This window comes from Aethalodelphis obliquidens, unplaced genomic scaffold, assembly GCF_003676395.1.
Source record: "Aethalodelphis obliquidens isolate GAN/ISIS:26980383/991018 unplaced genomic scaffold, ASM367639v1 scaffold3, whole genome shotgun sequence".
Taxonomy (NCBI): Eukaryota; Metazoa; Chordata; class Mammalia; order Artiodactyla; family Delphinidae; genus Aethalodelphis; species Aethalodelphis obliquidens.
In genome coordinates, this window is record NW_020837947.1 from 26,133,077 (window position 1) to 26,147,910 (window position 14,834).

Genomic DNA, 14,834 nt, shown 5'->3' on the forward strand with positions numbered 1-14,834 from the left:
TCGTTGATTGTTTTGTGGAATAAAACTCAGGAGAAACTCAACAATCCACTAACCAGAATCCTTCTTTAACTAGTAATTTTGCATATTTCCTGTAAAATTAAAGTTGAAGCTTACACCCTTCAGTGCTTTTGGTTGCAAACAACAGCAAATTTTCTGGCTAATTTAAACAGGAATTTGCTCGAAGGATATAAATTACTTCACAGAATTGTTGGGAGAACTGTGTTTAGGCAGAAACTAAGGTCAGCAAAGCCCAGCCCACGTCCTGCTGAACTCCGCTCCTCCTAGGTCCTCGCTGCCGGGCCACCAGCCTCACAGCTGCCATTACAAATAATATCTAAGTGGTCCCAAGCCTTTGATGCTCCCAGTGAGAGCATCTGACTGGCCACCCTTTGGCCACCCACCCATGCTCTAGCAGTCAGGGGTCAAGAGTAGAAAATGGATCTGTGGCTTCCACTGGGGTCGTGCAAGCCCTGTCTCCCATCCATCTTTGGATTCTCCCCAAATAGGAAGGACACTGGGCACCCAGAGCCACAAATTTTAGGGCTTTATGATAGGCACTTTACCTACATTGTCTCATTTAACTATGACAATAACTGTATTATCCTCATTTTTAAAGATGCAAAATTGAGGCTCGGATAAGTTCAGGTGTCCATTAGGTTGAGATCCAAGGTACTGAAGTACTATCCCAAACATCAAAGAAATCTGAAATTATGCATACTCTAATTCTAATGATAGATGTGTTTGTGTATGTTTTGGGTTTTTTAAACTTTTTATTTTACATTGGACTATAGTTGATTTACAACGTTGTGTTAGTTTCAGGTGTACAGCAAAGTGATCCAATTATACATATACAGAATGTATTTTCTTTGAACAGTGGTGATCTAAATGTGACCCAGGTGGTAACACCCTTAACCAAAACATAGGTTTAATAGAACACCATTTCTTCCGACACACTGGTATCGTAGTACATGAATCTTTAAGAAGAGATTAGTGCCTCTGCTATTTTATAAGCTGCAAACATACTTTCTTCAAGCTACTCTATCAATCTATCTGCACGTATGGAAGGAACAGATGCTCCTCGTTAAGAAGAAGGAATCTATGCATGAAAGAGCAGAGAAGGTGCAGTTTTTTACCTCTTGGTGACCTCACAGAACACTACTGACCCCCTGTGGCCATATTTCAAAGTGCCGTCTTCAACTGAAACCCAGCTGCTTCTGAGGGCCAAACAGCAACAGCAGGAGAGGTCCCCTGAGTGCCATGGTCCCTGTGCTCCTGTGTCATCGTTGGGAAACTGGTTGTCATTGTACTGGCATGTGGAATCACTGAGCTAATAAGCCCAGTTTTGCTCTGCTCGAAAGCCACAGCCCACATCCTGAGGATTCGCCCAGTTCTACCCACAGCACGACGTCTGTATTGTGTTTGTTTATATTCACCGAGCACCTTTCCTATTTGGGCCTTCTGACAAACATTTGCCCTCCATTGTCTCATTTAATCAGTGCAATAATTGTGTTATGCCTATTTTACAGATGAGAAGTTTAAGTTCAAAGATCAGTAATTCCTCCCAACCCCACCCCAAGTGAGATGAATAAAAAGAGATTTTGAGAAAAGGATTCAAATCTTCCTCCCAAGGTCTGCTAACATCTCCATGAAGGCTCCTATGACTATCTGGCCCACAGAAATCTCACCCCTTCTAGACTTTAGTACTTAGCAGATGCTGTTTTGTATTATCTCATGTGTGTGGTAAAAACTTTGGGTGGTTGCTGGGTGGGAGGGAATGCGGGTTTGTAAACCCAGAACAGAAAATCTTTCCAGGGCTGGAATCTGCACACGTATGAAAAGAGAACAACAGTGACGGCTGATACGTAACAACAGCTCACCGTGTGCTGGGGACAGGACATCTCAAAATGCTTTACGTGCTCTAATGATTACATCTTCATATCAACCCCACAGTGTAGGTATTAGTAATAGCTTCGTTTTACAGATGACAAAGCTAAAGCACTGAGAAGTTAAATAAATTGCTGTTATGAGTTGAATTGTGTCTCCCCAAAATTCACATGTTGAAGTCCTAATACCCAGCACCTCAAAACGTGACCTTACTTGGAAATAGGGTCATTGAAGATGCAGTTAGTTAAGAGAAGGTCATACTGCAGGAGGATGGGCCCCTAATCCAGTATGACCGTGTCCTTATAAAAAGAATGACATGTGAAGAGACAGACACATACACAGAGAGAATGCCGTGTAAAGACTGGAGTTATGTTGCCACAAGCTAAGAACACCAAAGATGGCCAGCAAGCCACCAGAAGCTAGGGGAGAGGACTGGAACAGATCACAGCCCTCAGAAGGAACCAACCCTGCTGACACTTGATTTTGGATTTCTAGTCTCCAGAGCTGTGAGATGATAAATTTCTGTTATTCTAAGTCACCCAGTATGTGGTACTTTGTTAGGTGGCCCTAGGTTGTGTAAGGTCACACAGCTCCTAAGTGGTGAAGGCTGAAAATGAACCTGAGCTGTGGGGCTTGGGAGCCCGTGCACAGTCCTGGAGAGAAATGGGGAGAAGGAAGGAGGGAATTGATGACAAAAGTTCCTCCAGGCCCTTGGCAGGGTGGCCAGCACCTAGGACCAGGTGGAGAAAGAGATCTGACTCAGAATACCCACACTGCAGAAGCTGTAACTCTGTCCCCTGTCTCTCATTTGTACTTCTTATCACCCAGGATCCCCAGGTCGTCGTAGGAGCAATGCCATCAGCAGCAACAGTGGCAATGGTGATGGCTGCCCATGCCACCTTTGACCTTTAAGTTAGGTGTGCTTACCGCCTGTCAGACACCCACAGCAGCAAACAAGTATCCCAGAAATGTTAGCAAGGTTTTGTAAAGTTAATAGCTTTATTTACACACAACTGACATACAGTAAACTGCACATATTGACAGTGTACAGTTTGATAAATTATGTCAAAGGTATATACCCATGACACCATCACCACAGTCCAGATACAAAGCATGTCCATCATCTACAAAAGTCTCATTATGTCCCTTTGTATTATCTCCCTCCATCACTTCTATCCACCTCTCTGTCTCCAGGCATCATTGATCTGCTTTCTTTCACTATACATTAGCTTGTATTTTATCAAATTTTATATAAATATAATCATATAGCATGCACTATTTTTGCCTGTTTTCTTTCACTCAGCTTAATTATTCATCAACTTAGTTTTGTGTATCAGTAATCCATTCCTTTTTATCACTGAGTAGAATTTCACTGTATGGGTATATCACGATTTATACTTACACCTGGTTTTTTTTTTCATTTTTTTTCATTGAAGTAAAATATGCATAACATAAAATTTACCATCTTAACCATCTTTAAATGTACGGATCGCTGGTATTAAATACACCTGTAGAGTTGTGCCACCATCCATCTCCATCCATCTCCATAACTCTCTTCATCTTGTAACACTGAAACTCTATACCCATTAAACAAATAACTCTCCACCTCCTTCTCTGTCAAAACCTTGGTAAGCAACATTCTACTTTCTGTCTTTATCATTTTAACTACTCCAAGTACCTCATCTAATACGAGTTACACAGAATTTGTCTTTTTGTGACTAGTTTATTTCACTTAGCATAATGTCCTCAAGGTTTATCCATGTTGCAGCATATGTCAGAATTTCCTTCCTTTTTAAGGCTGAATAATATTGTATTGTATGTATACACCATGTTCTGTTTATCCATCGATGGCCACTTAGGTTGCTTTCATGTTTTAGCTAATGTGAGTAATGCTGCTATGAATTCTTTGAGATCCTGCTTTCAATTCTTTTGGGTGTATATCCAGAAGTGGAATTGCTGGATCACATGGTAATTCTGTTTTTAATTTTTTAAGGAACTGCCATACTATTTTCCATACTGGCTGTACCATTTTACATTAAAACTTTCACAAAGCCCAATTTGTCTACTTTGTCACTTGGTGCCTGTGCCTTTGATTTCACATCAAAGAAATCATTGCCATAGATTTTGCCCTGTGTTTCCTTCTAAGAGTGTTATAGTTTTAGGTCTTTCATTTAGACCTTTAAACCATTTTTAGTTAATTTTTGTATGTGGTGTTAGGTAAGAGTCCAGTTGCATTATTTTGCATATGGATATCCAGTTTTCTCAGTACCATTTGTTGAAAAGACTGTCCTTTCCCCATTGAATGGTTTTGACTTCTTGTCAAAAACAATTTGACTATATATGTAAGGGTTTATTTCTGGGCTCACTATTCCATTCCATTGACCTATATGTCTGTATTTATGCCACTACCACACTGTTTTGATTACTTTAGCTTTGTAGTAAATTTTGAAATCGGGAAGTTCAAGTCCTCCAGCTTTGTTCTTTCTTTTGCAAGATTGCTTTGCCTATTTTGGGTCCTTTAAGAGTCCATATAAGTTTTAGGATGGGTTTTCAGCCAAAAATACTCCATGTCATTGCGATTTTGATAAGGATTGCATTGAATCCATAGATCACTTTGGGTAATATTGACATTTTAACATTATTATTTCTTCCAACCCATGAACATGGGATGTGTTTCCATTTATTTATGTCTTCTTTAATTTCTTTCAGTCATGGTTTGTAATTAACATTGTATAAATGCTTTACTTCTTTCATTAAGTTAATTCCTAAGTATTTTATTCTTTTTGATGTTATTGTATGTGGAATTGTTTTCATAATTACCTTTTCAGAACTTCTCTTCTGTTAGTAGAGAAGTTTAGTAGAGAAATGCAACTGATTTTTGTGTGTTGACTTTGTATCTTGCTACTTTGCGGAATTCATTTATTAGTTCTACCAATTTTTTTTGTGGCATCCTTAGGGTTTTTTACATATAAGATCATATCATCTGTGAACAGAGATCATTTTACTTCTTCTTTTCCAATAGGATACCTCTTATTGCTTTTTATTGCCTAATGTCTCTGTCTAGGACTTCCACCCTATGCTGAATAAAAGTGGTGAAAGTGGTCATTCTTTTCTTCTTCCTAACCTTAGAGGGAAAGTTTTCAGCCTTTCACTATTGAGTAGGATGTTCACTATGGGGTTTTTTGTATATGGCTCTTATTATGTTGAAGTACTTTCCTTCTATCCCTAGTTTATTTTTTAATTTTTATTTTTTATACAGCAGGTTCTTACTAGTCATCAATTTTATACACATCAGTGTATACATGTCAATCCCAATTGCCCAATTCATCACACCACCATCCCCACACCCCTGCGGCTTTCCCCCCTTGGTGTCCATACGTTTGTTCTCTACATCTGTGTCTCAATTTCTGCCATGCAAAATGGTTCATCTGTACTATTTTTCTAGGTTCCACATACATGCGTTAATATACAATATTTGTTTTTCTCTTTCTGACTTACTTCACTCTGTGTGACAGTCTCTAGATCCATCCATGTCTCAACAAATGACTCAATTTCATTCCTTTTTATGGCTGAGTAATATTCCATTGTATATATGTACCACAACTTCTTTATCCATTTATCTCTTGATGGGCATTTAGCTTGCTTCCATGACCTGGTTATTGTAAATAGTGCTGCAATGAACATTGGGGTGCATGTGTCTTTTTCAATTATGGTTTTCTCTGGGTATATGCCCAGTAATGGGATTGCAGGGTCATATGGTAATTCTCTTTTTAGTTGTTTAAGGAACCTCCATACTGTTCTCCACAGTGGCTGTATCAATTTACATTCTCACCAACAGTGCAAGAGGGTTCCATTTTCTCCACACCCTCTCCAGCATTTATTGTTTGTAGATTTTTTGATGATAGCTGTTCTGACTGTAAGACTTTATTTTCAATGTATCTGGGCTTAGTATAAATTACCTGTCAAGTGACATCCTAGCTGAAGTTGCCTGCAGGTGAAAACAAAACAGGATGGTGAGAAGTTGGCCTTTGACATATTGGAGGTCCATTTATGGAGATGCTGCTTAATGGTTCAGAGGATAGACTCAGAGCCAGACCGTCTGGGTCTGAATTCCAGTTCCCCTCCTACCCACACCAAATCTCTAGCTGTGAGATCTTAAACTAGGTACACCAATACTTTGGAGCCTCAGGTTCCTCATCAATAATATGAAAATAATACTTTATCTATAATGTGTCTGGTTTAATAAAGGGAATCTAGTCATTCTGCCTCACACTTTCCCTCTCTTTCATTCAAACCATGACTAGGCGACCCAGTAGAGCTGCCATATATTTTCTGCTGTGATTTAGCTAAATCTGTAAACTGAAATTGAGGAGAAGTCCTGACAGGATGCAAGGCAGCAAGAATTTAAGTATGATTAACTTGCAGGCATGCTGCACGAGATCACTGATATATTCTCACAGAACCACAGGAGGGAGGAAAGATAACTATGTTCTTACTCTAATCAACCTGAAGCAAGAAAAGTCACAAATTAATGTACTTTTATTATTGTGATTGGCAGAGTGTAAAAAAATTGTGCTGCTTCAACAAAACAGAAAAAGACTCAGGTATTCTCATATTTCTTTTCTGAGCTAGATTTGAATGGGGCCATTCTATCTGATTGTAATTCCTGTAGGTAAGCAGATGGTCAGGCAGCACACCAAGAATTATAATAATCTATGTGGAATGTTCCTAAAACATGAGTTAATGCTTTCAAACCCATAAAGCTTGGAATTTTACGGAGATGAACCACATTATAGAACCACAGGCAAGCATGTGCTCATCAATATTACCTCAGCTGAATCAACAGCTCAGCTCATTTGCACCTCCTGACCTTCTGGAAGTGACCTGTGAGATGCATCCTGAAAGCAATTTCTTCCTTTTAAGGATTAAAATTAGATATATAAAAATACACACAACTCACAGTGACAGCACGTATTTTCAAGTTCAGATTTCTTCATCTAAAACAAACATGGGAAACAAGATAAACTGAACTGCCAAAAAACAAGTTTTAATTATAATCCATTGCCTCCCTAAGATTCCAGGGGACACTACCAGAGATGACTAGGAAAGAGATAGGAGGGAGAATAAATGGAAAAATGCACAATACCGTTGGCTCTTCATATCCACAATTTCCAAATCCAGGGATTCAACCAACTGCTGATGGAAAATATTTGGGAAAAAATTGCAGAAATTTCCAAAAAGCAAAACTTGAATTTGCCATGCACTGGCAACTCTTTATGTAGCATGTACATTGTATGAGGTATTATAAGTAATCTAGAGATGACTTAAAGTGTACAGAGGATGTGCATAGGTTATATGCAAATACCACACCATTTTATATAAGGGACTTGAGCATCGTGATTTTGGTATCCACGAGGGTCCTGAACCAATCGCCCCATGTATACTGAGGGTGGACTGTAGTAAACTAACCTCCATGGATTATACACAATTAATTGAGAGTCAGCTTTGGTGCAGTGAAAAGAAGGCACAGCTTGGAATATCCAAAAGGCTAGGTGTGAATCGTGACTCAGACACTTACGAGCCAGTGGCATTAAGAGGTTATTTAACCTCTTTCTGCCTCAGTGTCTTCATCCTTAAAACAGGGATAACAATACCTACCTCACAGCACAGTTGTGAAATAACCTATATTAAGCACCTGGAACACAGTGCACAGCCAATGAATGTCTTTCATGTTTCTTTCTTCCTATATTTTTCTCTTTTTAGTAAAAATGTTTTTATTTTTAAAACACCTTACTGCTTTCAGTGAACTTCTACATAGATTTTCTTAATCCCTCTCACAGCAAAATATACTAACATTAATTCTGCTTCACATACGAGAAAACTAAAGCTCATTCTAGAATGCAGTCTGTTTTACTTCTAGTCTTGTGCTAATCCCTCTAGAATGAATATTGGGATAGCTGAAACCATATGGGAAAAGGTCAAAACAGTGAGAAGATTCTAAGATGAAAATATAATAATCTAAGGTTTTTAGAGATCATTAGGTCAAACAGATAAAAGAATATCATGGCAATCTAAGTGACATTTATTTCATTTTTTACTATATAGTTGGGGCTTCAAGAGACTAGAAATAAATATCTCATTAAGAATTATAGGGCTTCCTTGGTGGCGCAGTGGTTGAGAGTCCGCCTGCTGATGCAGGGGACACGGGTTCGTGCCCCGGTCCGGGAAGATCCCACATGCCGCGGAGCGGCTGGGCCCGTGAGCCATGGGCGCTGAGCCTGCGCATCTGGAGCCTGCGCTCCGCAACGGGAGAGGCCCCGATAGTGAGAGGCCCGCGCAGCACAAAAAAAAAAAAAAAAGAATTATAAAGCACACAATATAGGATTTAGGGGGCTTGTGGAGAGCTGTGAAATGATTCTTTTAAAAATCCATTCTTGTTTGCAGAAATTTACAGATAACATATGCGTGTATAAATTTATAAGACAGTTATTAAAAGCTCTTGCCTTTCGAAGTTAATGTTAAATAGTAAGGATGAATCCATTTTAGCAACTTAAAAAACAATAAAATAACTCATAATATAGTTAAATACTACTGTGGAAATAACTTTTTTCGGGTTTTGTCTAGTTTTCATTTTATTACTGCAATTAGCGCACACACGATCACTATAAATCTTCATTTAGAAAGAGAGCTTCAGAACAATTTTATGAACATCTCAGAAATAAAAAGGTAAAACAAAGAGGTAGAATTCAGTGTTCAACAAATTTTGGAAGAGAACAGAAATAAAGGTTAGTGTTTGAAAAAGGGCATACGCAGCACAGTGCCTGATAGATAGTAAGCCTTCTAGTCAAGTTTTTTTCTGCCAAGGGAACGTGTGTTTTAGGTTTGGAAGAATAAAAGGCAGAGATAATGAGCCAACAAAGATTAAATCTGAGAGCAGAGCAAGTAGCAAAGTAGGGTCAGGGTAGCAGGTTCATGTTTTAATAGAGAGAAAATAATCCATCGATAATTTCTTGAACCACACCGTATGAAAACCTGGCTGGGTTGCCGTAAGGGATGCTATTCCACACCACTCGCATCCCCACTTCAGACTGAGGCATTTCTTTTCCAGCTGCTGGAAGTGTTGGTTGTCACAGCTGAGTCCCTCCCAGGGAACTGCCCTTGGCTAAACGGAGCTGCCTTACACAAGGTTGTGCTCTCCTCTCCTGGAGCAGTTGGAACCCAGTGACTGATGGATGCAAGGTTACAAGGCCCAGCAGCCTCTTCCCTCAATTAGGATAACCCCTCCCAGATCCAGAGCCCCTCATGGGATTGGCTGAAACCCCTATTGCAGCTACTACACCAAAGTTTAACCTCACTCCACCAACACTGCTTCCCTTGCTTCCTTAGCCTTATTAATCCTTGGAGTTCTAACCAATTAACCACTACCCATAAAGCTCCATTTCGGAGCTGTTTCCAGGGGACCCAACAAAAGACAGTTGGTTACAGAAATGGTCCTAAGAATAAGACTCTAACTTGGGATTTGGGAGATAGGTGGCCTGCTGGCCAGCTGGCAATGAGGACCCTACAAAGAGTCGTACGTGGAGAACTGATAACTTGGCACATTGTAGCAGTCAATTGTCAAAACGTCCAGTGGTGGTGAACTGAATGGGATAACATGCAGGGCAGTGCACAGGCTCAGGCATCTGAGAGGTACCATGGACAGCATCGTTATCAGGACTATGGAATAGGGAAAACCTGATTAATCCGGTGGGACTGACTTCACTGCAGAAGTAATTGGAGTTCAAGCCACACTTAAGGGTGAGTGTGTGTGTGTGTGTGTGTGTGTGTGTATGTGTGTGTGTGTGTGAGACAGGGAATGAGGGATGGTTACCAAAGAGACTTCCAGCCAAAAGAAACAGCATCTACAGAGGCTCTGATGCACAAAAGTGCCTGGCAATGAGAAGAACTGGGAAATGAATCTCTAGAGAGTGGAAATGCAACAAGGGGAAGAATGGCGCCTGGTGAGCCTGGAGGAATAGGCAGGGGATAAGTCTCAGCCGTGGTAAAGACCTTGTTGTCATCTTAAGAGCAGTGATAAATCATTGAAGGATTTGAAGCAAGAAAGCTAAAAGATAATATTACTGAATCCAAGTTTGTATGCACGACAGAAGCCAATAGATTGAGAGACAACGTGTTGGGGCAAGGAACAGCAACTTTATTTGGAAAGCCAGCAGACTGAGAAGATGGTGGACTAGTGTCCCAAAGAACCATCTTGCCTGGGTTTGGATGCTAGTTTCTTTTATAGAACAAAGAGGAGGAGGTGAGGAGGTATAGTAAAAAAAAAAAAAAAAAAAAAAAGGTGATAAGGTGTTGCAAATATTTCCTGTTTCTTGCCAGACTCTGGAGGGGATGTGTTAATTTCTTCTTTCCTGGAGCCATTCACAGGTGGGCTTGGTCAGCATGTTTTCTGTGATCTAAACAAAGATATTTTAGCTTAATGCTCAGGCATGGGAGGCAGGGCTCCTGGACATGGGCCATTATGTCTACTTTAAGCTCTAGGCAACATCCCTTTAGTGATCAACTTGTAGCAAAAGCAATAGGATAAGTTAAATAAACAGAGCCAACATGGAGTCAGATTTGATTTTCTCTCTTACTATAAGATTTGCTTTTAAAAAAATCTCTTTGGCTATGTGAACAGATTGGAGAGAGCAAAAATGGATATGAAGAAAGCAGGCTCTCAGAGGCCGTTGGAGTGGCCTATACAGGGATGTGGTGGCAATCAGTAGAACCTTTTTTACTCAGTGAGCTATCAAACCACCTTCTCGGTGATGAGAAGAACAGATGCACCTCCACTTACTTGGTTGACATCTATAGAAACAATTGTGTGATCTCCCTTTAGCTTAAGATTTTAATCTCTGTTTGAACACCAGAATGTGGGCTCCACTGTAACAGGAATTTTATCTGTTGTGTCACTGTTGTGTCCCCAGCTCCTAAAATAGTGCCTAGTACTTAGAAGGTGGTACTCAATGAATATTTGTTTCATAGTTGAATAAATGAGTTTAAGAGGAAACATTCCTAATGGAAGTGTAACAAGTTCCTATATTCCTACCTTGATATGAATAAAAGTGAGCGAGCATAGGCTCAAAGGGGGCAGGAGGGAAGCAATGGGTAAGGAGCCCATAGCAACTTTCCTACTTTATTCTACTTATATGGCTGTGTAAGTGTGGAAAGCAAGCAGGTCATGCCTGTGGGTTAAAAATCTTAATGGAACTGGCTGAAGATGTACTTCTAAGTCAAACTGGAACCTTGCACTAGTCTTTCGAAGAGGGAGCAACTGTCATGTTTTGATATAAACTGGTCACTAAGCCTTGTTTATCATTTCCTGTTTCTTTTTTTAATGGAAGAATTTTAGTGTTATCTTTGAATGTAATCTGAACCAGCTATGAAACCCAAATGATTTCCAGTCCTCGTGTCCAAGCCTGGGTCTGTAGAAGAGTCTTGACTCTTGACTAAAAGATAAACGGCAGCTGGGTTCCTTCTGGCAGCTGTGTTGCTTCCCCCTAGCACTGTTTTCAGGCTGAGACTATAGCTGAGAGCGGCACTTGAGATCACATATCTCTTCTAACCCTTTCTGTGCTGCTCAGAACCGAAAATAAATTTTATGTAAGAGAAGTAAGTGATCCCATATTGAGGAGGCCTTTACAGGTGAGTCTGTGCCCTCTGTCAGGGTTGTAAACTAGGACATTGTATATTCATGCGTAGAGAGACCAGCCGGACACCCAGACTCGGTAGTGTGGGAAACAGTGACATCCAGTGGCCGGCCGGCTGCATTTCTGATGTGTGGTGCACACTGATTGGGAGGGACGGGGGCTCACTCTTTACTCCAGGTGCTGACTTCCACTCTTGGCCTTCCAAGCCTGTGAACCCTGTGAGACACAAGGAAGATTCTGATATCAGATCAACCAGGTTCTGCCAATAATATAGGCAGAATAATATAATCCTTCTACATCTTCTCCTGGTTTTTTTTTTTTACTTTCAGGAGAAGCACTCATCTCTCCCTACAGCTGCAATGTCTTAAATTGTATCATAAAATTGAATAAATGTTAATGATCAACAACTGAGAAAACATAAAATTCCAAAATTACATTTTTTCCTGGTGTTGAAAGTAAGCTTTGTCATTCATTCAACAAATGTTTATTGTGCACCTACTAGGTGCCAAGCAGTGAGTACAAGAGGAATTCTTACCCTCCTGGGGAAGACAGTAATGTACACACACACACAGACATCCCATAATGTCCGGTCATGGTAAATGCTAAAAAGAAAAATGAAACAAGGGCATAGATTTTGACAAGAGAATTGCTGCTATCTTGGATGGTGACCATACAAGGTCTCTCTGAGGACTTTGAGCAGAAACCTGAATTGAAGGGTCAGATCATGCATATATCAGAGGAGAGCCTTCCAAACATAGAGAAAGGCAAATGATAAGAAGAACTGCTGTGCAAAATCCAGCTGCTAGAGAAAATTAAATATGATGCCAGTGTTGAAATAAAAATAATTATATATGAAAGCAGTTTAAATCTATTTTTAAAGATGAAAAGAACCTATAAACCTAAACTCAGCTTTCATATCTTATACGGGAGAGTGCAAGAGTTAATTACAGCCAATCTTTGAATTAGGAATTCAGAGCCAAAGTAAAATAGTGTCATATGCCACTAAAATGCCACTATTCATAATCAATTTGCCACAAAATGCCACTATTTATAATCAATTTGCCACAAAATGCCACTATTTATAATCAATTTGCCACAAAATGCCACTATTTATAATCAATTTGTTTCAGAGTAAAGGCAGTGAGTCAGGAACGTGGATAGTCAGATGTTTCATTCTGTCCCCATACACAACATGCCCAGACCTCCCAGTGCTCCCAGGGGTAGCTAGGGTGTTACACACACACACACACACACACACACACACACACACACACACACCCAGAGTGGAGAAAGGGTTTTACATTCATTATGGTATTTGATAAAGCTACTTCGGGAAAGATAACTTTTTCTTTTTGTTTCCTCTTTTTGAGATATAATTTACACATACCTTTAAGGGTGCAGCTTGTTTAATTTTTACATATGAGTTTTGACATATGTGTAAGTTTAACCTCCACTGAGATCAAGGTATAAAACATTCCCAGCTCCTCAGAAGTGTCTCTTTTGTCCCCCTCCTTCTAACCTCCAAAAGATAACCAGTATTTTGATTTCTGTCACTATATATTTAGCCAGTTGTTTGAACTTCTTATACATGAAATCACATAGTACGTACTCTTTTTGCATCTGGGTTCTTTCGTTCAACATTCCACCTGTGAGATTCATTCATGTGGCTGCATGTAGCTGTAATCTATCTGCTTTCATTGTTGTCTAATATTCCATTATATGAATATGCTACAGTTTATATGTTCTACTATTGACAAACTTTGGGATAATTTCTTGTTTGGGTGGGGTTAGTATGAATAAATTTATTATTAACATTTCTGTACGTGTCTTTGGGTGAAAATAAGCATTCATTTTTGTTGAGTTTCTATCCAGGATTAAAGTCACTGATTCAGAAACTGGGCCAACTACCTAATTTGCAAGCCCAATGCAAAATGAAAATGAAAAGCCCCTTATTCAAAAAGTGGGGAAACATGCTATTAAAGATACTAAAATATAAAACTTTTTCCTTTTCCCCAAGTCTCTCTCAACTTGTCATGGTGTTCTTTTATTTTCTATTTAATGTCCTGTAAGTAAAAAAACTTAAGTTTAAATTTTAGCATAAATTTCACCTTTTTAATGAATGAATATGAATGAATATTGTGCAATGGCTGTTTTATATGCAAATATTAAAGCATTTAACCTGTATGCAGGATCACTGAAATTACACAATTCATTTTTCATAGTTTGTATATGCATATGTATTTCATTCTTAAGAGAACAGTGAAAATGCTGCATGGAACTAAGTTAAATATTTTTGTGTCTTCTCTTTGTACATGCCCATTATGTCAACACTTTCTACCCTCAGCTTACTGGTGAGAAAGTAGGATCAAAAAAAAAAACTATAGGTGGCCCTATCTTTCCTTTCCTTCCACGTTATCACTGTTAGCATACGCGTTTGGTTAATGCAGGGAAGTAACATGAGTAAGAAAGGCTATGATAGAATTCTTTGGGTTTTTGTGTGTTTCTTAAAACATCATTGGGTTCTTTCTGTTCAATGCAAGTTCTGGTTCAAGCAGAAATGGGGCTTCTCAGGGCTGTCAGTGTCCCCCACTTACCTTACATTCCTTTGAGTTTCATTGAACTCCCAGGCATTGGGGTTCCACTAAAATACTGTGCCCATGGGTATAGTGAATGCTATCCATGACTGGGGTACAAAGGAACAGCACAGACACACAAACTGCACTTCCTTTCCTGCTCAGGTGTATGCTCCGCAGTCTTGCAAGTCTTCACTTACAAAAAAAAGTTTAAAATCAGCAAGAATTTGGGGCTTTCCTGGTGGCGCAGTGGTTGAGAGTCCGCCTGCCGATGCAGGGGACACGGGTTCGTGCCCTGGTCCAGGAGGATCCCACATGCCGCGGAGCGGCTGGGCCCGTGAGTCCTGGCCGCTGAGCCTGCGCCTCCAGAGCCTGAGCTCCGCAACGGGAGAGGCCACAGCAGTGAGAGGCCCGCGTACCGAAAAAAAAAAAAAAAAAAAAAAATCAGCAAGAATTTCAAAATGTCGACAGCAAGGCATCAAACCATGCATACAGCCCTTCTAAGTTATGGGCCCTGAGCATCTGCACAGGTCACCTGTCCATGAGTCTGTCCATGGAGTTATTCAAAGTATCTTTACCGTTTAACTCTCCCCCTAGAAATACATGAGAGTTCTAGTTGCTCCAACTCCTTACCCACACTTGGCATTTTAGCCATCATAGTAGGAGTGTATTCGTATCTCATTGTAGT